The following is a 24,980-nucleotide window of genomic DNA, read 5'->3' as shown; positions in this document are numbered from 1 at the left end:
CAGTCCGAGGGGCCACACCTGCAGTCTCCGTCGCCGTAGTAGGGATGTTGAACTTTGTGATGTTGAACTTGTAATAATAAATTTGTGATGTTGAACTTTGGTGCATTTGTGATGGATTTTCAATGGATTTGTTAAATATGCGTGTGCTTGTGATATATAATGCATGTTGATGATATAGATGTGTGTGTATATATATATATATATTCTTTGCCGAGTGCCTAAACAGGGGCACTCGGCAAAGAAATTATTTAAAAAAATAAAAAAAAACCTTTGCCGAGTGCTTGGGCAGGGGCACTCGGCAAAGTAATTTAAAAAAAAATAAAAAAAACTTTGCCGAGTGCCTGGGCAGGGGCACTCGGCAAAGTACTTTTTTAAAAAAAATAAAAAAAAACTTTGCCGAGTGCCTGGGCTGGGGCACTCGGCAAAGTAATTTTTAAAAAAATATTTTTTTTTTGCCGAGTGCTGGATCGGGCACTCGGCAAAATAACCGTTAACGGCCGGCGCCGCAACGGCCGAAAATATTTTGCCTGAGTGCCGCCCTAAGCACTCGGCAATTTTTTTTTATTTTGTCGAGTGCCCGGATAAAATGCACTCGGCAAAGACCCTTTGCCGAGAAAAATTTTGCCGAGCGGACTTTGCCGAGTGCTACACTCGGCAAAGCCTTTGCCAAGTGCAAAGGGCTCTTTGCCGAGTGTAAAAACACTCGGCAAAGTCGCGGCCTCCAGTAGTGCATATGCGACGGCGACGCCCCTACGTTCCTACCAAACTAACGAATAACTTATACACACAGAAAAAAACTTAACAAACTAACTAGCACTTTACTCAAACATGGAGCAGAGTTTCTTTTTTTTCTTTTTTCCAAATTACACAATACGACGCAAACATTCACAACGCATGCACACTCACCCCTATGAAGACGCACATACAAACTCTACGTCTATGATTATATTGAAAGACGGGGGCGGCAAATCCTCGAGATTGACGAAGCCATCACAGGCGTCTTGCTATCAACCGTAACGTCACCTACCACTAAAAGCACAACGCTCTTAAATCCTAGAAAATCCGCTCGCACGGGGAGTCAAACCAAGGACCTGAGGTACAGTTGAAATAAGGACTTGAGACGCTACTAAGAATCTTATAACCACTATGCTACAGGACTTAAGGGGAGCTTTATTAATTTTAAGTCATTATACAAAGATCAGAAAACAGTCTCATAGTGTATAATATGGACACATAAAGCCTTACAAATATACAATGTTTAAAAATTTATGACACCAATACATAGTACTCAATCTATAAACTGGCTGCCAACATCTCTGGATAAAAAACTCTTTAACCACCTACTCTTACCATCAACGGACTTGCCTAGACGTCCGATCCGAGCGCTAGCGTCCGAATGGTAGCCACACGGGGAGGGAGCGAGCACCTAGCGTGTCGAGTTCTTGTGAGCGAGCACACTAGTAGTGGGCCCGCACCGCCTCAGACGTCGCCCACGTCGCTCCGGACGTCGCCCACGCCGCCCCGAACGTCGACCGCGCCACCAGCCACTTTCCACGCGCATCCCATGTGCAACACCCGATCTACTTTTGAAACATTCAGATGCAACAGTTGCAACATACAAAAGAAGACAGATAAAACACTTGAAACAAGCATTTAAAACACTTGCAAAAACGCCTAAAAAATATTTGAAAACCATTGCAAACATATGCAACATCTAGATAAAACACTTGCAAACATACGTATGAAATATCTGAAAACACTTGAAACATATGTTTGCAACATGCATGTATATGCAACATCCCGATCTACTTTTGCAACATCGATATACAACACTTGCAACATATCTGAAGCATACTCTTGCAACATGCGATTTTCACCCTTCTTCTTCCATACGACGCAACACAAAGCAGTGAGAAATATGTTAAATAGAGACTGTTGGGCTATATGTATGGGCTGAATCCAATTAAAATAGCGTCCGCTAGGAAAACTGACCGAACGTCCACGCAGGGGCATTTCGAAACCATTAAACCAAAACATGCTAAATTTCTAGATAAGCCATGACATGGGAGTGCAAGACTGCAAGGAAGCCTACAATCGGCTATTCCTCGGCCATGTTCTCTCGCCACTGTACGTTGCTTCACATACCCCTCTCGACCTCTCCTCTCTTTCATGGCATGTCTTCTCACTGGGTGACAAGTGTTTTTCTATGCATGATGTCACTAATACAGAAACGCTTTTCACATGCGGTCAAATTTGGTTTTCCCAAGGCGGGCATCTCGACTGCCTCCATTCAAAGGTCTAGGATACTCTTGCTTTACATAGGCGGTCCACTATGCCCGCCTCGATCAATTAAAATAAAAAAATAAAAAAGCCCAGACCCGGTGTCCAGGCAGGTCTGGACCTACATCTGGGCCACTAGCAGCAGCACCACATCGCCACGCCGTCGTCAATCCGCACCACGCTGCCACGCCATCGGTCCACACCTCCCCATCGCGCCATGCTTTGGTGCCTCCATGCCGCACGTACCGTGCTCTGGTGCCCCGCCGCCAGAGAGCGCCACCACCGAATTTGAGCTCCTTCTCCCCGGATCCGGATTCCTCCTCACCGGACCAGCCAAGGGTGCACGGTCTCGCGCCAGAGAGTGCCACTACCAAATTGGAGCTCGTCCTCACCGGATTTGGGCTCCTCCTCATCGGATCCACCGTGGATCGAAGCCCTCGCCATCGGGGAGCGCGGATCAAAGCCTCAGCACCCATGGGGCACGTGGTCACCTGCTCGCACGCCGGAAGAGAGAGAGAGAGAGAGAGAGAGAGAGAGAGAGAGAGAGAGAGAGAGAGAGAGAGAGAGAGAGAGGAGCCGCCCTGCTCGCGCCGAAGCCGGCCACCGCTTCCGCCTCGCATGTGCCACCGAAGCCACCCCGCTCACGCCGAGAGGAGCCACTCGCTTGCGCCGGAGCCGGCCACCGCCTCCGCCCGTGTGCGCTGGCCGCCATGCCTCTGCCCGAGAGAGAGACAGAGGTTTTCATTTCTGGGTTGTGAGTGAGGGAGAGAGAGATAAGTGCGGCTGCTCTAAGGAAGATGACGGGTGAGGGAGAGAGTGGCTTTTGGGTTTCATTTCGTTATATAGAGTGACCTGATTTCTAGGCTGAATGGGTTTCCTAGTGCGCTTGGCCATATTAACTGGGACGGGTCTCTTAAGAGGTCCACCTGTGAAAATGACCTCTATTTTTGGAGGCGGACCTCTTCCATAAATCAAGTTTAGGAGGCGAACATTTCCTGACCTCTCAGTGGCCATCATAACAATTGTGTATTAATAATTAAACCTACAAATAAACATTGACTTAAGCTAATTACCTTAATTCCCCAACTGCATACAACACTTGGTGGAAGTGGCGGCTAACTATTTCTATGGGCCTCCTAAAGCTTTGGTTATGTCCAACTACATGAATGAAGGAACAAGGACACTTGATCATCCTCACTAGAATTGATGCTATCATGAACAAAATCCCTCTTCCTAAAAAGGTTGCACAGAGAAAAGAAAGGTGCTCTAGTCATCCTTAGTAGGCCAAACACTCTGTATAAGTGGAGTTATAGATTAACTAGAGGTGTTCTTCTATCTATGCTCATCTGCAGCAAGCCTAGGACCATAAACTACTGGTTCAGTGTCCCTCCTAACTCTCTTCAGTTTGGTAGATAAGAAAGCAACCATAACAACCATCATAGCAGCAGCCTGTGAGGCCATAGCACACCTAGTCTGGTTGGCATCCATCTACAGGAAGCATTAAAATTTACAAGTTCTAGAACTCAGGCATGCCTTGCTGGCTTCCAAATGTGCACACTAGTACAAAGCTCATAAAAAATGGGCAAGGAGTCATAGTCACAGCTGCTTCATGGATTGAAGCCACCCAGCGGCTCATCCTTAACATCATCGACATATAAATACAGTGAAACAAACATGCCCAAGCACCACCATGTTTCAGTAAGCAGGTGAACAGTATCATAGAACTTTTTTTTGATCTAGTGACACTTCACATTATGGTAGAATGCATAGTTTGTAACACATTTATTTATCTATCGGAACATTGGCCTAGTGCTAAAGTGATTGTCTGCTGTAACACTTTTTTTTAGTTCTAGTAACACTTCTACATTATGGTAAAACACAATATGGAACAAAAAAACACATGGTTTGTTACACTTGTTTATATCTATTGTAACATATTTAGATTATAAAACAAATATTTATTTCTCCTATACATTTGGCACATGGATTATTATATAATCACACAAACATGACACATTGCAAAATCACATAAAGCACAAATTTCAATAATCATAGCAAGATCCACATATCGTAGGATTTATTTCAAATATAGTGCTTGTTCAGATTAAATCATAGTATAGGTACATAACAATATGGCTCTAGAGAGCAAACCAACATAGTCCATACTAGAAAGAAAAAATAAAAAACTAGCTAGGATTCATAAAGTCCCTTGCTTCTTCTTCCATTCTTCATACACATCGATGTAGGAATTCAACCATTAATCATTTCAACCTGCAAAGAAAATGTAAGTTGTAAGATTACAAATTAGGCCACATATGTACATTGATGTAAAGTTAAGAAAGCTAGTTTGAACATACAAACATCGAAGGCCAAGCAATTGAGACTCGTTTGGCTTGAGCATCACCAATATTGTTGCACCCAAGCATGGGCCTCACTAATGGCTCATCTTTTGCTATAGGATGATTGATACACACTTTGTAGAATTGACTTGCTGTCTTAACTCCACCAACAATGGCTTCTGGATCAGTGCTCAAGAGAGTTGCATAGGCCACATTAGCCTTATAAGGATATTTTAAAGCCATTAGTGGCACCATGGACCCAACCTACATTAATTTGACATAATCTCTTAGTGAGCAACAACCCTTAGTTGTACATCATGATCATTAAAAAAGGTAAGATCCTAGAGCTTAAATAATGGCATAATATATGAGGAGGAGGTCCTGTACTAATTTCCCAACTTGTTGATTCAAATCTTCCATATTTACTTTAGCACTTCAAAAACACCTAACTGCATGAAACACATCAATAAAATCAGATACATGAATGAAATACTCTTTAATCCGTGAGCTATTTATAGTAAGCAAATGACATACTGAAATTTCACTTTGAAGTAATTCAGTTTATTCAAACAGTAGCTGATCTTTCCTTCGTCCTCATGGGTAGTTGGGAACTTAGGTTGCCACATTTACATTTTAGAGAAGCAAAATACATGGATGTCTAGGTGCAGAGCACATATCAAACAAACAAATCAAAGTAGGAGGAATATGTGTGATACCTGAAGCACCTTGGCCTAGTAGAGCAATTTCTTGCTAGGGCGCTAAAAAAAAGGTGCCTTGGCCTTGCAGGCTTGTATGCAGGAACAGGCCAGGCCTGATTGTCCACAATGGCCAGGGTGGAGAATGTTGCTCGCTTGTATGCACCACCGAGGTAAGCACTTATACTGCATGAGTAGATGGAAAGCATCCATTCAAATGTATGAGGAGGAGGTCCATATCAGCTGAACATATATTACAATTGTAATCTGTTTAACCACATGAAAGAACAATACAATTTTGTAATGAAGATTATATAGAGTGAGATGATATTATGTATGATTCTATAATATTTAGAAAACAAATAATAAGAAAACCATTAGTTAAGTAAACAAAAAGGCATTACAGGAAGCCTTAAGGTCATATAAAAAAATTTGAGAGGCATCCAATTAGCAGAGGCTGATCTCACGGATCGAGAGCAGGAACCAAATTAGTGGAAGCCCATCTCCTAGGTAGATAACCATAAACCACGAATAATTGAATCAAGCTAAATGGATAATCCCACATGAACATGGAGGCAACAGAGGACACGGATCTGAAGCTGTAAACATGGATGAGCAAGACCAATGATGAGCAATGAAAAATGAGAAAACTGGAGAAATAGAGCAGCCCGTTTCCTTGATAGCCTGACAGCCAGAAGGTCCTCAACAATGACAATAGATGAGGCTACAGTGGTAAGAATACCAAATCAAGCCGATTCGCTAACAGATTTATGCCAATGGATATAGCCAAATAGCTGGAAAAAAAGATATAGTAAGCCAGATATGCTTCGTCAGTTTTGTTATGTCTAGGAAAAATACCAATTGGTTTAGCCCAGTCTTGACTTCTTGATCAATATTAGACATTTATAAACTCTAGTTCTAATTTATACACTACCAGCAAGCATGCCCCTATTAGGAATGGCTACCTGCAGGCCAAGGAACTGGAATCGGTTTCTGTTTTGAAATCCTTGTAACAAGGGATTTTTCATGTAACTGATATTTGCATAAACAAGTGCTGCTTGCACACAACATGATAGTATAAATTTAATCAATTTTCCATAAATTATTTCTGTTTTCATTAACTCTAGATGACTAGACCCGATGTATTTGAAAATAGATACCTGATCCACACGAGAGCTCACAACATCAAATTGTATTCATTTCCTATTTGGAACAACAAAAATTATAGTTGTCTTCCTCGTATAGTGTCCTGAAACATTAGAAGAAATTGGTCATTAAGATGAACTGAAAAGGAAGGATATGCAAACAGTACATTTCGAAGAATAAGTGAAGTATACTTATGAAAAGTAAGATCTTCTGAATTTTCATAAGGATAAACGGACACCAACGGAAGGCTTTACAATAATGTGATTTCAAAAATTAATAACCGTGGTGATATGAATCCACTATTTTCAGACTGGGAGGGTGAGACTTGCTGTGTGCCGTACAAGGTGATATGGATCCACTAAAACATAAACAGGTAACGAGCTGCAAACCTCCGAGAGTAGCATTAGTTGACATTTCACAATGGGATCTAACCAATACCCTAGAAGCAAGCACGAGTTAAACAGGCACTACTAGAGAAGCAAATTCACTTGTTTATTTACCTAATTGAAATCACGGCCCCCTTCCATGCCTGATCCCGGCCTACTCAAGACCTGGATGAGAGACTTGTGCACCGATATACCTTGTGTCCTGCAGCAACTTACGACGGTGACTGAGATCGTGGGAATTGAAGCTAACTGCAGCCAGGCACTGATGAACGAGAACAGGATGGAGAGCAGGGACGGCCGCCGCAGGAGATGCCAACCAATGACGACAGTGATGGTGCCGCCGCGCCGGCAGGAGACGCAAGGAAGGGCGAAAGGGACGGCCGCTGTAGGAGGCAGTATATGAATGGCAACAATGACGACGGCTATAAGAACCATCCTCAGGGATGCTGCCTCTTTTTGTTTTTGAATCGGATCGCTGTGCTCTGGAGAGTAGAGAGGCGGGTGGAACCGTGGAGGTGGAGGCCAGATAGATCCGAAAATTCTGGTGAAAAATGAAAAGTTTGCGCCAAAAGAAACATTCTTTTTTAGCGCGAAAAAGAATCAGTATTTTTTAGGAGGGAGACAAAAACAAAAACGTTATGCACAGAGAAAATTTTAGTTAAATCACACTATATCCAAGTAACTAAAACATAGTCTGTCGCGCAAAAAAAACATAGTCTGAAAAAATGTAAGCATGGGTTTGGTCATATTGATATTTCACATTCCATATAATAGCACGTCTTCCCTTTTTGAAATTTTATAAGCCACTTATTCTACCCCCTCGAGTTATGAGATTGTAAAGTGTTGTCACATATATATTTAATCCTTTTCATGAACAAGTTCTTTTAATTTGTCCTAACTCAAATTTATTTAATTTTTGACAACTTTATGGAAACTAATATATACTATGGAATTATTTTGATTCAATCCACTATGATGTATGTATTTTATAGCATTTAATTTATACTAGCAAGCATGTCCATACGTTACATCAGGACTTATAATTATTGCATTGTGCTCGTGCCAACGATAATGAACTAGCTATTTTTTTGGAATTAATTGAATTTGATCCAACCTTAAATCAAATAAATATCAAGGCCCATAATAAATGCTAGTGCAATATAGAATGACTCTAGTAAGGAAATTGAAAGTGGATTGACTCAATTTAAATGAGTTGTTATGTGTGCATCTATTGTGAGTTTAAGAATGGTAGAAAGCGACCTATATGCTATTGATGCGCACGAGCTCGTGTGGCCAGACTATGACACGATTGGCAACTACCAAAGAAAGATTTTAGGAGGCATGCCTTTGAATTAATAGAGGCGGGGACTTTATGGAGCCAATGGTCCGATGGTTTCTAGGCAAATGCCCTCCTCACATTCGCATTCGAATAACAATAGTCATGTAGATAAACTTTTAAATTCTTTAAAATGACAACTAATAATTCAATATGAATTAATGATAGATACAACTTTAAAGTTGAATGTGAGTTATTGAAAATTATATTAATGTTGATCAGTTAATTAAAACTAGTATAGTTGACCATATGAAAATTGAGGTTTGTTAACTACATTAAAAATAAATAAAATATAATGACTAGACATCATTAGTAATATTGAAATTAATAAAAATAGTCATAGTTGTAAAGATAACTTTAAAAAAAAGTTTCAACTATTATTTGTATATTAACTTTGTTCTAATAAAACAATTCATAAAGCAAATAGATACTTGTTGTTTTATTGAAATCAAGTAGATATCTGAATGCAAATTTGAATTTCAACTGTTTGTTTTGTATTTATATACTCTCTCCATCGCAAATTATAAGTTATTCCAACTTTCTTGGAGAGTCAAAGCATCTCATGTTTGACTAGATTTATATAATAAAATAATAACATTTATAATACCAAATAAGTATTATTAGATTCTCCATCAATTATATTTTCATAGAATACCTATTTGATGTTATAAAATCTTTCAAATTCTATTTATAATTTTAGTCAAACTTGAGATGTTTTGACTCTCCAAGAAAGCTGAAATGACTTATAATATAGGACAAAGGGAGTATGATAATATTTGTTTTTATATTTGAGTATAGCGCTATCTAAATTCGATTTCATATGTACCCAAAGTAATTGAGAGATGATGAACCTAGGGATACAAAGACGATGGGTGAGGGTGAGAGATGATCGTGAAAACAGGAATGCTAAAGTGAGTGATAATGGTCCAGATGACAAAGGAAGAAGAAATTTTCGCCTTTTGATAATATATTATTAGATATGTATTCCCTCCGTTCCTGAATGTCTACGTTTTTGCTTCCCCAGAAACAACTTTGACCAAATATATATTAAAAAATATTAATATTTATGATACATAATTAATATCATTGGATAGATATTTAAATATAGTTTTTAATAAATTTATTTGGAGATAGAAATATTACACGTATTTTCTATAAATCAAGTCAAAGTTATTATCACGTAAATTGTGTATATACTCTCTCCATTCCAAATTATAAGTTATTCCAACTTTCTTGAAGAGCCAAAGCATCTCATGTTTGACTAGATTTATATAATAAAATAATAACATTTATAATATAAAATAAGTATTATTGGATTCTCCATTAATTATATTTTTATAGAATACCTATTTGATGTTATAAAATCTTTGTAATTCTATTTATAATTTCAGTCAAACTTGAGATGTTTTGATTTTCAAGAAAGCTAAAATGACTTATAATTTGAGACAAAGGGAGTATGATAATATTTGTTTTTATATTCGAGTATAGCACTATCTAAATTCGATTTCATATGTACCCAAAGTAATTGAGAGATGATGAACCTAGGGATACAAAGAAGCTGGGTGAGGGTGAGAGATGATCGTGAAAACAGGAATGTTAAAGTGAGTGATAATGATCTAGATGACAAAGGAAGAAGAAGTTTTCGCTTTTTGATAATATATTATTAGATATGTACTCCCTCCGTTCCTGAATGTCTGCGTTTTCGCTTCCAAACAACTTTGACTAAATATATATTAAAAAATATTAATATTTCTAATACATAATTAATATCATTGGATAGATATTTAAATATAGTTTTTTAATAAATTTATTTGGAGATAGAAATATTACACGTATTTTCTATAAATCAAGTCAAAGTTATTATCACGTAAATCATGGCGACAAAAAATTAAGGACAAAAGACGAGGTTCAGAGATTCCGTCTTAAAGATGCTTCATCAATAAAATATAAAAATACAAGTTTAACTGGCTGGGCACATGGAGAGGGTCAACGGCAGGCCACAGGACGCCAAGGTCAAAAGGTCATGTCGATCTTTTTATTGCTCGGCGCCTCGGCACGGCCGCACGAGTTCGCCCCAAAAATTTCCGTCCCGCGCGAGCCTGAATAAAAATTAGCGCCAAAATTAATTGTTTCCTTCCATATATCCTCCCACCGCGCGGCAACAGGTAACCAAATGCATCCCATGCCTTGATCAAAAGAAAAAAAAAACATGCATCCCACGCCGCCCCTAATCCATCGTGCGATCGCTTCTCCTCGAGCCGGCCGCCAAATCCACCGTAGCTCTGCCACCAGGTCCCCAGCCGGCCGCCGCTCCGCCGCCGTCCCCAGATGCTCCGCCACTAGGTTCCCGGCCGGCCGCTGCGGCGCCGCCGTCGTCCCCCAGCAGCTGCTAGCTTCCCCAGCTGACTGCCGCCGCCGCCGGACCCGAGACCCGGCCTCGTCCTTCCTCTCCTTCTCCGAGCCGCTCACCGGCGACGACGCAGCCGCGGGGGGCAGGCGCCGTGGCGCGTCGCGGTTCCCTGACGAAGATCTACCTCTGGCGAGGCCACCCGTGGAACCTCAAAGTCGGCGCCGTTGTCAACTTCCAACAATGAGGTCGGGATTCTCTCCGCGGCTGCTCTGTCTATTCTAATTTCTAACTCTGACATGCTGATGGCCAGCACTAATTCTGTGGTTGTGTAGAACTTGGATGAAGCTCATAGTAGTCTGGCCTGCAGGGTGGCTGCCGCACCCACCGTTCCACCCCCACTGACAATGGTCCTCGTGGAACATTATGAATTTGGGTACTCTTTTAATGAGTTACAAATTGCCAGTGAACATCTTAATTGTTATGGTTAGCTAGGTTAATTTGTGTTACCAAAATTTCAATATGAGATCTAGTACTATTTACACACTTGTTGCAGACAGTGAGGGAAATTTGTTAGTCATTTTTTCCTACTTCGTCCTGTAGCTTGGTTATAAAAGAACTATGCATGCAGCCATTTATTTTGATGATGGGATGCTGTAATTTTTTTCTGATTTGAGCACCGTAAGCATGGAGTGTATGCTATCTGTCTCTAAATTACTTAATTTCGTGATTTAATCTATAACAAATGCAAAACTGAAGGCCTAAATAATTCCATGGTTTGTCATTGCTGAGTCAGCCATGTGCATTTCAAAACTGCATATCCTCGGTGCTATTTCTCAATCTCCACAGATAATGTTGTCAGTAACATTTAGAATTAAACTTTTTCACTGCATTAGTCATCATTGTGTCTAACTAAATGGCAACCATGTGAAACTGTACACTAGCAAACATGTAGAAGAGCTGCATATGCATGCCTTTTGAATTATGTTTGCCATATTTGTACACTAGCAACCGAAGTTATTTGTCTTGTGGATGTTTCTCTTTGCTTTGCCTGTACAGTTTCTTTAGGTCTCTTGTAACTAACTCCTCTCCTTTACAAATAGAGGTTGGCACATCTGATTCTAGTTCATTAGAAAAAAGGCAACCTTACTAAGTTGAGCTACTGGCCATCGTGATTCGCAACAGAGGGGCGTCTCCAGGTTAGTTGAGATTAATCACCGTGCTCTTCACCTATATAGATAGCAATTTCCTTTGGATATATGATTTTGTGTATTAGATTTTTGTCCAATACCTTTTCAGTGGCATGGATCGTTGCCATTTATTCCTATTTTAGTTCGATACATGACCAGTCAGTCATATTTGGTTTCAATTGCAGGAACTCAAAATCCCTCATCAACCACTTTTGTCATGATTAGTCTGTTACCACACAAGTAAGCGGAGCTCCAATTTTTTTTACCAGATTACATATGGATTACCAGTTTATCATATTTGGGCATGAACTAATGAGTGTTCGGCATATGGATTATCAGGTAGTCAAACAACTTTGAAAAGAGGAATTACCTTGCTGGTAGCCCATATGGATTACCTTGCTGGTACCCCATTGGCTTGCTGAAACTTGGCTGAATTGGCTGAAAAATACTATTTTGGCTGAATTATTGTGAGAGAAAAACACTATTCTGACTGAAAAAACAAGCTAAATAGTGCGGATTATAAGGTAAGCCGAACGGGGCCAACAAGGTAAATTTGATGAACACTATCCAACATCTACAAGATGAAAACTTGTATTTTCTTATATCATTCATAAAAGTTAGAGCTCATCTATGTAGTTCCTGTAATACCACTAGCTATTGTAACTATGACTATCTGGATGGGGATGTGTTGTTCATCGTTCTTTGTTGTTCTCTTGTGAATTATTAAGGCAAATTTGATGAACTTCGATTTCAACAGACCTAGAGAAAATATAATCATTGCCCAATTAGTTAAGTTTCAAGTAGGAATTGTCGAAGTATCTCATATCCATTTGTAGTTATTAGAATATTAAATTGTTTCCTCATAGTTGAGATGAAACAAACTGTTTGAGTCCACTTTATGTAATTCATAGCTTTTATGTATTTCCAACATTCTGTCTCAGATATTGAAGTACCACATAACTGATGCAGTGATAGTATTTCTTGCTTTTTAGTGAATTAATGGACTTAAGTGCTATTAAGAGGTTGTACAAGTTCTTCTCATATTTATTGAATTTATTGAATTTTTACTATAATGACAATTTATATCTTTGACTTTATTGGGGTGGTCAATGGTATGATTGTAACAATATATGTTATACATGTATGATGTGATAATGAAAATGTATAAAGAAACCAACAATTGTAGGTGATCTCATGGTTAACCATGTTTCTTTTTTTCTAATTTTGAGTGGGCATATGACTGGACAAGAGAGACATTGGAGGCAATTTGCTCATGTTGTGACTCTAGTTCACTTTTGGTCAACAACTACATATATATTAACATAGTATTCATAATCAGTCAAGCATGACATATATTGAATTTGTCTTAATTTTAGAAGCTTTATTATTGTTTTTCCAATTAATGTATTGAAACATTCTTAGACAATTCCTTTTTCTAGAATTGCAGGTTACTAATGTGATGTGGCATCCCTAATCACCTTGTTCAAGCCTAAAGTATGATGGATGCATGGTCGTGAAGTTGGAGAGCATACATTTTTCTTTTATTGTCGAACCCTTCAAGAATTCACATTCTATATGTAAATGTCCTAGACGATGGTTCATGATATTCTGAATATTACCACAAAACATGTTGAAGGCTGTTTTCAATTTTTCTATTTCATTTGTGATGGCACTTGTTTCATATTGCCTCAAATATCATTTAAAGCCCAGACGGAAATGCATTCTTTTGTGGCCTTTCTATGCATTTTATAACATTGAGACTAATTTTTTTGGGTGATTACTTATTTGATTTAACTTTTTGTGGTGGCCATACGTGACTATTTTTGCATAGCTTTTTCTTAGACTCAAAACCATAAAAACGGTTTGCGCTCAGGTTTTGAGCATAGAAAACAATATTACATAACATTGTGTTGTAAATTTCACTGGTATTTATGTTAACCAAAAAGATGAAAATCTTGATCAACCTATATAGTGGTAGGTAGGTTCGTGCAACAACATAAAAATATCAATATTAATCCCATTTATTTTCACCTTTTTGTTTTTTGTTTTTTTTTCTTCCCCGTTGTACTTGTTCTTATGATCTGGCATCTAGAGTGTCTTGAGCTCGGCCGAATAAATTGACAACAGGCTCTGGCATCGAATTAACCTTTTTAATCGCTTACTCGTTGCTACTTGGTTCTCATGTGATGATCACGACATGATTGCCTCATAGCCATGACAACACCTAGATGCGATGCCCGTGTCGCCTATGAATAGGAAGGTCCACATGTGTATGTTTCTTTGTAACATTTGGACTGTAACATTATTTTGTGTTGCTACAGGGCATATATTTGTAACACATTTTATATGTACCATTTATGTGTTACAATGTAGTACACTTTTGTAACATTTTGCTTGTAGCATTAATTTTGTGTTACTATAATTATTGTCAGTAACACATTTTTATAAAAAAATGTTTTGTGTTACAACCGAAGTCTGTAACACACTATTTTGTGTTACTATAAATTTTTACTGGAACACATTGATAAATGAGACTTTTCCCTGTATGCCCTTATAAAAGATCGTAATCCCCTGTGTGCCCCTAAAAAAATTCAGTGGTCTTCAGCGCCACTACTCCAACTTTTTCGTGTCATCCATGCCACTTCCGTCAGTTTGGGCTCTAACGCCGTTAAACTGTAGGTGTGAAAAGACAAAAATGCCCTTAAGTTCAAATATGTTATTAATTTTTTTGAGCATCTTAACGACTTCAAATGAAAAAACTCAAAACTAGAAAGTTGTAGATCTCGTCGAGATCTATAATTTTCATATAAATTTTTTTTCATTTAATTTCGCAAAAAAAATATGATTTGATATGATTAATATATCTTAGAAAAATCATATTATTTTTTTGCGAAATTAAATGAAAAAAAAATTTATATGAAAATTATAGATCTCGACGAGATCTACAACTTTCTAGTTTTGAGTTTTTTCATTTGAAGTCGTTAAGATGCTCAAAAAAAATTAATAACATATTTGAACTTAAGGGCATTTTCGTCTTTTCACACCTGCAGTTTAACGGCGTTAGAGCTCAAACTGACGGAAGTGGCATGGATGACACGAAAAAGTTGGAGTAGTGGCGCTGAAGACCGCTGAATTTTTTCAGGGGCACACAGGGGATTATGATCTTTTATAAGGGCACACAGGGAAAAGTCTCTTGATAAATATGTTACAAGAAAGTGTTATAATATCCTTGTTTTGTAGTAGTGGCAGCAGAGAGGCCCCAAGCATGGAGGCGACGTCATGCTCCAACCACACTGCCACTAGCTATGAGTCGCTACCCGAGAGATGGGAGGGAGGAGGCGGAGTGAGCGAGCAAGCGATCGAGAGGGAGTCGAAAACGAGTGAAGGAGACAGTGGCCGAATAAAGGGCACTAAAACCCTAACGCACGGGGAAATTTTCCAATGGCGTGTGAGCCCACCAGAGCCAACCACCGCAGGGGCAAAATGGCCCAAGCGAGCATATGGCGACAGCCAAGTTCGTTTCCGGGTGTGCAAGAGATAGGCCACGATGCTGTTTTCTGTATGCGGGTGCTAATTTCTGATGTGCGTCCGAACGGGTCAAACCTCTTGCCGGCGGTTCATCCACATGTTGACGGGCGTCGCTGCACATGTTGACGCTAAATTTGCCTTATATATAAATTATAAGGGATTTGCTAAATTTCAGGTGTCTGAATTTTAATTTTGTTTCAGCCGATGGTTATTGCATATATTTTATACTAAAATTGTAGTTTTATTTCGTTGTAATTTCTGTAAACATAGTCTGCAATTTTTTGTTCCGATAATAAAAAAAACTGTTAGACAAAACCACAAACCTGACAAAATCTTATATGTATCGGCACAAAGACAATTTAACAATTTACAATTATTTCTATAGTCAGACAAGAACAAAAATTTGATATGTTACGACACAGACAAATAACATAACAAACCACAAAAGTGACAATTTACTTGTACTATAATTAGTAGTACAAGAGTGTTGTCTGAAATAATCTAAAAATTCAGGCACCTGAAACATAGTGAAATTATAAACAGGCCCTTAGCCTTATATTCCCTCTGTCAAAAAAAAGAGTCATTCTCGCTTTCCGAAAAGTTAGCTAACTTTTAACTTTGACCAAATATCACTGGTGCAGCAAGGCTTTTTGCTCCCGGTTGGGAAACCCCTTTAGTCCCGATTTCCCAACCGGGAGCACCAATCCGGGACTAAAGGTACCCTCCTTTAGCCCCGGCTTAACGCCCACCTTTAGTCCCGGTTGGAAACACCAACCGGGAGTAAAGAGGGCCTCTAGGCCTGGCCAGGGACCGCCACGGGGCAGGACCTTTAGTCCCGGTTGGAAACACCAACCGGGACTAAATGTCCCTCTTTTTTTTTCCTTTTTCTGGTTTCTATTTTTGGTTTCTTTTTTCATTTAATGATTAGTTTTGATATTAAAATACATTTTCGAATACGCTGCTAATAGTAATATATATGTGTACTTCGCATGCGTAAGTTTTCGTTCGAACTTTGTACATAAATAACAAACGAATATACACGTACATGCATATATATTTGATGATCATATATATACACACGTTATTTTATGTACATATAATATGTGCATATCTATATATATATATATATTACAAAGGTTTGATATATAAATTGTTTATGTCCTTAGCAATTCACTCCTCCAGATTTGGCATCCACGTTTAGTTCGGGTCATTGTAGAACTCGCCGTTGGGGTTGATGACCTGGTCATTTAGAAATCCTGCAATAGTCTCTCGAATTGCTTTAAGTTGGTCAAGTCGTATGACTCTTTTCCTCAACCATTCAGTCTTCAATAAAAGTTAAAGGAAAAAGTATTAATATATAAATATATATATATATATATATATATATATATATATATGTGTGTGTGTGTATTGCTCATGTAATTACTTATACAAATGAGAGCAATAAAGAAATTGTAAATATACGATCGAAATAATATAAAGGAAAAAGTATTTATATACGTACTTTGAGTTGCTCTTCAGGAGTTCTCTTTGAGTACGCCATGATGAACTCGCAAACATAGTATCCGCAGTAGTTGTTACCCTGCTCCTGCCTTAGAACCCACTTTTACAACAAAAAAAAATCAATTAGGGTGAATTGAAATCATCATATGGTGTTAATTGAATATAAATGTGTAGTTATAGTACTTTGTGTGCGATTACACCCAGTGGCGCTTTGCAATATTTCATTTTTTGTTCCTCAATGAACCTTTTCCAAACCCTGCTCCCAATAAAATAAAAAAAATAATTTAATCTTTAATAATTGTTGAGAGATCGGCGCTATTATATATATATGTTGTTATAGAGAAACTAAATTAATTACCCTTGTATAATATCTAACATGTCTTGATACTCCATTTGCGGTTTTCTCAACGAGTCTAAGATTTTCAATCTACTATTGGCCATATCGATGACCATCAATATCCAGTGATTGCTGCATAAACATATATATATATATATGTGTGTGTGTGAGAGGTAACTAGCTAGTAAGGAAATATTGATGTCCCATATATATGATTGACATTAATTACTTATAATAACACTCACTTGAAGTTGTAGGGGAAGAGTATCTCCTTCTTGTCACGTTGGTTCACTAAGAAATTCATGAGATTTCTCTCAGGTTGAGGCTTATAATCCTTCGGGGGGTTAGGGTGTTTGTATACGACATATGGATCAACAAACCCAACATCATTATCCTTTCTCTTTCTAAGTTCTGTCATCTCATATCTGCATACATGAAAATTGTGAATATATATATTGTGAATATATAATAAAGAAATTGTGAATATAGTAGAAAATAATCACACTTACAGACAATAGCAGCTAATGAGACTTTTGTTGAGCGAGTCCAGGTGGCATAGTTGGTGTAATTCTGCAAGCTCGACATAGATAATGTCATTGCCACAGAAGTAATGGTGGTTTCTAATTCCGACAGAAAGATAGATTTGTCCCGCATTAGACGCCGACATGTACCACCCGTTTAGCAGGTACATTTGCGTACCCAGTTCACCTAATTTCTCTGGGTTGTATAGACTCTGGCCTGGTACAAATTTCTTGTAAGGATCCACTTCCAGAGCAGATGATCCTTCAGCGAGCACTTCGGCAAGGTTCAAACCAGTGTCCTCATAAAACCGAAGAAACGACTCATAGCCGCCTACCTCCTCCACTAAGTTTAAGTTTGAACCATATTCATTAGGAACGACAAGGGGGGGGGGGATTGATTGTTGCGATTGTTGTCCGAGTTGTGCAACACCTTTCCCTACTCTCTTCTTTTTTTGCGCCGCCTCATATGACTTGGTGAGAGAGCGGTCATAGTTCGATATCGGTTGTTTCGCGGCGCTCTTCAGAGAATCCCGTTTTTTTTGTTCCAACTTCTTTCTTAGCTGATCTAGAGGTAGGAAGAAGTATGATGGCTCCGGGTTCTCCCTCGCTCATCGTGCCTATTTTGCACCTTCAAAGAAATCTGTCACTTCTTTTTGTACTGCATCCTTTAATTTCTGTTCACTTTTCTCATAAGATAGTTTTTGGGAAATAACTGAATGAGTATTTGCTTTCTGCTTCTTTGCCGGTGGGCAGGGCAACGGCTTTGTTTGCGGGGCGGGCCTCTTAGGGGCTGGCTTCCTTGGAGGCGGGGGAGGCGTTGGAGACCGCCTTGGAGGCAGTGCAGACTTTGGAGGCGGCGGAGGCGTTGGAGACCTCGGCGGAGGAGTTGTGGACTTCCTTGGAGGCGGCGGAGGAGTTGGAGATGGTGGGGATGCAGCAGTGCCTTCGAAGGTGTCATCATTGCCCTAAGCACTATGATGGTCGGAAGAAGCAACAACTGCACTTTGGTTGGTGGAGGCCCTGCTTTGTGAGTACAAAAAATAATGAGATATAAGTAAATGCTTATTATTAGTCATGCCCATAGAAAATTATCAAAAAATTGTTTTGTTAACTTTTGTCCGCACCTAATGTCTGCTGGCGGTGGAGCAGACGCCCTAGGGATAATGATGTAGCGCTTGCGCCATAGTATATATGCCTTCTCTGCTTCTCCTAGAGTCTTCTCTCCATCACCTCCAGGAATGTCAAGAGCTAGATCCTCATAACCTTTGCTCACTTTATCCACTGCGACCCTAGCATATCCAGGTTGTATTGGTGCCCCATGGATTCTTGATGTCTTGGTAGGGTCTGGAGGAGTAAAAACACCAACAGCGACCTTGATTGTGTCATTCCCCCTTGGAACATGTAGCTCAATTGATGTCATTGGAGTAGTGACATCATCCACGGGGAAGCGCAGCGCTGTGTCATCTTGCTTTGGTAGCTCAGTGGAAGCGCATCTGCTTTTCAACTAACTAGGGGGCTAATATTAACATTCATTCCTGGCTCTGATGCCTACCTCTAGGCACTCATTGCTATCTATACTTGCTTTCTGATTTCTTCCTGCATTCTTGCTTCCATTTCTTTTTCTTGCTCCTTTGCTTCAAGCACCATTTCCTCCAACATTGTCACCTGCGCTGCTTGCTCCTCCTTGCTTCTCTGGCAGCTTTGGTAGGTTTCCCTGTCATTAGGGAAACCATGAACCCATGGAGTGTTGCGTCCTAAGCCTCTGGTTCGGCCAGTGTGTTCAGCAGTCTCGATGGCATACGTCAGCTCATCCTTCTCTTTATTGGGCTTGAACACACCAATCTCTTTAGCTTTTATAGCAAAAGCCAATCGGCGTGCTGCTATTTCGAGTTTTTGCCCATACACTGCTAGACCGGTCTGTGGGTCGAGTCTTCCCCCATGACCAAAAAACCAATTCTTCGAGCGTGGGGGCCACTTGGCTGATTCTGGTTTGATCCCCTTGGCAATAATGTCCGCTTCCATTTTTTGCCACTTCGAAATGACAGTATCGTAGCCACCTGATCCCATGTCATGGTGGTATACCTTTTTTCGGGCATTCTCTTGGTTCCTTCTCACCCATGCCTCACCCTCTGCCGATGTCTTGTACTCTACGAAATCATTCCAATAGGGCCTCTGTTTCGAGATCGGGCCCGTAGCAGTATTGAAATTCGGCGTTTCGTTCTTCTTGATGTATGTGTTGTATAGGTGTTTCTTCCAAGTCTAGAATTGTGTGGCCATCTTCTTCATAGCCCACGATCGAACTAGCTCCTTCAATTCATCATCGTTGATATCATCATAATCATCTGCTTGCAACGTGAAATGGGCAAGGATATCATTCCAGAGCAAATTCTTGTCAACATCAGAGACAAAACTAACATCAGGCTCGTTGATCTTTTTCTTCCATTCACGGATACTGATCGGAATTCTGTCCCTTACAAGGTACCCATAGTGTTCCACGAATTTCCTTTTATGTGGACCAAGTGGTTCGCCTGTCTCGATGTTGAATTCCGATATTATGTACCGGCCCTCCAATGGTTTCTTCGGTCCTCAAACATTTTTGCTCTTCGCCGTTGTGGTCGCTGATCCAGAGGGCTATATATAAAAAAATAATAAATAAATATTTTTGTACACAGAAATATATACAATATTCACATATAATATATATTTAGTATATATACCTCGCCTGTATTTTCTTGCAAAACATTTTCTTGCTCATTTTCAAGAGCTAGGTATTGACTTCCGTCATCAACATCTTGCTCACCAGCATTAGCAATAATATTCATCATTTCTTCCTCCATGTTGTCTCCCAGGGCAGCCATATCTAACAAATTTAACAAAATTTAAGTCACATATATAAACAAGTCATATATATACAATAAGTCATATACAAATTTATCTAAGTCACATATATATAAACAAGTCATATATGTAAACAAGTCATATATGTACAATAAGTCAAAAACAAAATAAATCTAAGTCACATATATAAACAAGTCATATAAACAAGTCATATGTATAAACAATTCATATATGTAAACAATCATATATGTCAACAAGTCATATATGTAAACAAGTCATATAAACAAGTCATATATATAAACAAGTCATATATGTAAACAAGTCATATAAACGACGAATTCGCCCTAGCGAGAACGACGAATTCGCCCTAGCGAGAATGACAATTCGTTCTAGCGAGAACGACATGGCGAATTCGTCGTTCTCGCTAGGGCGAATTCGTCGTTCTCGCTAGGGCGAATCGTCGTTCTCTATCCACTGAGACGCTAACATATCCAGGTAGTATTATTGCCCCATGAATTCTTGGTGTCTTGGTAGGATCTGGAGGAGAAAAAACACCGAGAGCCACCATGATTGTGGCATTCTCTTTTGGAATATGTAGCTCACATGAAGTAAACGATGTAGTGATGTCATCCACGGGGAAACGTAGCATTGCGTCATCTTAATTTGGCAACTCCGTGGAAGCGTAGCTGCTTTTCAACTGATCAGGAGGGCTAATATTAATGTTGATTCCTAGATCTGATGTCTGCCTTTGGGCACTCATTCTATTTGCACTTGCTTTATGATTTCATCCTGCATTCTAGCTTTCATGTCTTTTTCGCTCTCCTATGCTTGAAGCAACGCCTCCCATGACTCACGAACATGTTCCTCCAACCTGCTGATCCACGCTGCTTCCTCATCCTTCCTTCTCTGCCGGCTTCTGTAGGTATCTCTGTCGTTAGGGAAACTATGCTCCCAAAAAATGTTCCATCCTAAACCTCTCGTTCGGCCACTGTGTTCAGCAGTCCCAATGGCATACGTCAGTTTATCCTTCTTTCTATTGGGCCTAAACGCACCAATAGCTTTAGCTTGTAGAGCATAAGAAAATCTTTGTGTTGCTCTTTCAAGTTTTGGGCCATGAACCAGCTTCCCGGTCTCTAGGTCTAGTCTTCCCCCATGAGCGAAAAACCAATTCTTCTGGCATTTGGGCCAATTGAGTGATTCTGGTGTGATACCCTTGGCAAGAATGTCCGCTTCCATTTTTCCCACTTGGGAATGGCAGTCGCGTAGCCACCTGATCCCATGCCATGGTGGTATACCTTCTATCGGGCATTCTCTTGGTTCCTTCTCACCCATTCCTCACCCTCTTTTGATGTCTTGTACTGTATAAAATCATTCCAGTAGGGCCTCAACTTCGCAAGCGGGCCACTACTATTGAAATTGGGCGTTAGGTTCTTCTTGACGTATTTTGTGTATAGGGATTTCTTCCAAGTCTAGAATTGTGTGGCCATCTTCTTCATAGCCCACTTTCGAACTAGCTCCTTCAATTCATCATCATTGATATCATCATAATCATCTGCTTGCAACGTGAAATGTTGAAGGATATCATCTCAAAATTAAATTCTTATCAAGATCAGAGACAAAACTAACATGAGGCTCATTGATCTTTTGCTTTCATTCACGGGCACTGATTGGAAGTCTATCCCTTACAAGGCACCCACAGTGTTGCACGAATTTCCTTGCATGTGGACCAAGTGGTTCGCCTGTCTCGATATTGAATTCCGATATTATGTAGCGCCCCTCCAATGGCTTTTTTGGGTCTCGAATATTTTTGCTTTTCGCCGTTGTGGTCGTCGATCCAGAGGGCTACGTATAAAAAAAGAATAAATAAATATCATGTGTACACATAATAGATGATAGATATTCAAATATATATAATATTCAAATATATATATAAATATATATACCTCGCTAGCATTTTCTTGCACAATATTTTCTTGGTTATTTTCAAGAGCCAGATATTGACTCCCGTCATCTACATCCTGCTGGTCACCATCGACAAATTGAGTGTTGGTGTTGATAATATCCATTATTTCTTCATCCATGTTGTCTCTCGGGGCAACCATCTAGCTTTTACACCACTAGATATATCTATAAAAATAAAAACCATATATCTATAAAATGGATCGAGTCATGTGCTTAAAATTAATTAAATAACTACACTCGAAATTCAAGTCTCCAAACCATAACTCACTCTGAGTCATGTGCTCTATCTATTTTTCTATGCCAAAAAATATGCACATCACACACACACTCACTCACTCTGACTCACTTACACACACAATTTACTGATCATCACTCACATACATGTACAACATGATCATCATTATATCACACACATATATACACTATATACTCATCAACTCCGGTGAGGACGAGGAAGGAGAGGATGCTGACATACGGCACGCGTGAGCGACGGTGGCATGTTGTTGAGTAACTGATAACGGAAGTTTATAATGCGACAAGGATGACATGTCATTTATAATGCGCAATTGTTGAGTAACTGATAACGGAAGTTTATTCATTACAAGCTCATTGAAACGGTAACTAGTTAGAAATATTCAATCTTAGCTAGGATATCTGGTTCGTCGGAAAATCCAATTTTCGCTAAGAAATCCAGTTTGTATCCAGTTTGTCGGAAACTCTAGTTTCTAGAACTAAGAACTATTCTTGTCAAGCCACGCGACAAGGATGCCATGTCATTTGTAACACACGATTGCTAGGTGATTCTCAAAACAAATTAGAACACTATATACACGAGTTCCACTATTTACCATGATCAGACTGCAGCGGCACACCATGAGATTTTGACAAACAATAATTTGGATCAAGCTCAGCAAACACAATGGCGTCAAATTCACATTTTGCCAAAGGCGATAATGGAATGCCAAAGAAGCGACGCCAGCAGTGAAAGCAGTTTCACAGACATGTAATCGGATGAATTTGGCCCCCTAGAACTAGTCCAAATACCCACATGTAATCAGACAAATTAAGCACCTAAACCTAAACATTGCTCTACCATACCCAGCAATGCTCTAGGAACCAGAATTGCGTTAGCTACAAAACCTTCAGTTAAAGTAATCATACATGCTATACTACAGCATAGATCCAGTGAGGATGGCACGGAGACCAGGCGCGTGGAGCCAGGGACGACGCGCAAGTGACGAGGCGGTGATGACGAGGACGAGGCACTTCGGCGAGGACAAGGGACGAGCAGCTAGCCAGAGAGAGGAGGCACGCCCATGCGGGCTGGGGATGAAGCGCGCGAGTGATGAGGCAGTGTCGGAGGTAGGCGCGCGCGTGGACGACGATGACAACGGTGGTGGTTCCAGATCAGATCTGGGTGAGGGCGAGGACGACGATGGCGGATTTGGATTTGCGCGCCGCGCTCGGACGGGAGAGGCGTGAGCTGGGCCACCAGTGGAGACGGCGAGAGAGGTGCGCGTGTGTGGAGGTGGTGCTGGAGGCGATGAGGAGCAGTGACGGCATGGTGGCTCTCGGCGAAGAACAAGAGATGATGGAGGGGGAAAGAGAGGAGGCGCTATATAGGGGGACCTTTAGTCTCGGGTGAAGCCATAGCCCGGGACTAAAGGTCCTTTAGTTTCGGGTGATGGTTAGGTGAAGCCACAGCCCGGGACTAAAGGTCCTTTAGTTCCGAGTGATGGTTAGAACCGGGACTAAAAGTCTGACCTTTAGTCCCGGGTGCAGCCACGGACCAGGAGTAAAGGGAATTTTGGCAGGCCGCGAAAACACAGCCCATCTTTAGTCCCGGGTGGTTGATCAACCCGGGAGTAGAGGTGAGCTGTAGTTTGGCTTCCCGTCGGTTTCTAAAAGTTTTTCCTTTTATATATTTCTTTTATATAAATATGTAGAGAGTTGTTAATTGCCTAGTAAATAAAATATTAGCAAAAAAAATTACAAAAAGAATTCCTGGACCTGTTTTGCATTATTGTACATAAGAAAAATCTGTAACCTAAACTCTTTTGTTTTACCGTATAAATATTTAACATAGTGTAAATAATAATCATAATTTTCACCATGCAAAAATGTACTACTTAATTAAAATCATTAAAACTATTGCTTTTCGACAGGAAATTAGTTTTTACATCTTATTGACGTTGAAAATTCATTTAAACCGTAGAAAATATGAAAACACGACAAAAAATTTGAAGTGACAATTATTACATAATAGGTCTAATACATCACCATATCAAGCCGAGACTAAAACAAAATTTTCACTAATTTTTCACATCAGATGCATTGCTTTTGCTTTTTGCTTTGTGCGACATGGAAATCCCACCATCAAACACAAATTTAATCTAAACATAGAAAAAAGGAAACACCTAATAAGCATCTCTGAATTCATAATTATTACATAATACCTCTAATACACACTATTAAACATCACTATATATATCAAGCGGGCACAGTAGTGAACTTCTTCTTAACGTATATCCATTGGTTATGATCGCGCCGTAACCATGGAGTGTCCTCATCA

The 24,980-nt window shown here is 39.7% G+C and overlaps 1 long non-coding RNA gene across 1 annotated transcript; it reads right to left on the bottom strand.

Annotated features, from left to right (window-relative positions):
• Positions 1-4,441: 4,441 nt before the first annotated feature.
• LOC136483183 (uncharacterized) lies at positions 4,442-6,535 on the bottom strand. The gene is made up of 5 exons (XR_010765336.1): positions 6,475-6,535; positions 5,336-5,500; positions 5,007-5,068; positions 4,638-4,883; positions 4,442-4,551 (listed from the first exon to the last, which is right to left on the bottom strand). It is a non-coding gene; the product is annotated as an uncharacterized lncRNA (long non-coding RNA).
• Positions 6,536-24,980: the final 18,445 nt, after the last annotated feature.

This window comes from Miscanthus floridulus, chromosome 9, assembly GCF_019320115.1.
Source record: "Miscanthus floridulus cultivar M001 chromosome 9, ASM1932011v1, whole genome shotgun sequence".
In the NCBI taxonomy this organism is placed as follows: Eukaryota; Viridiplantae; Streptophyta; class Magnoliopsida; order Poales; family Poaceae; genus Miscanthus; species Miscanthus floridulus.
Note: the sequence above shows the minus strand (reverse complement) of the source record. Positions and strands in the feature narration are given on the sequence as shown.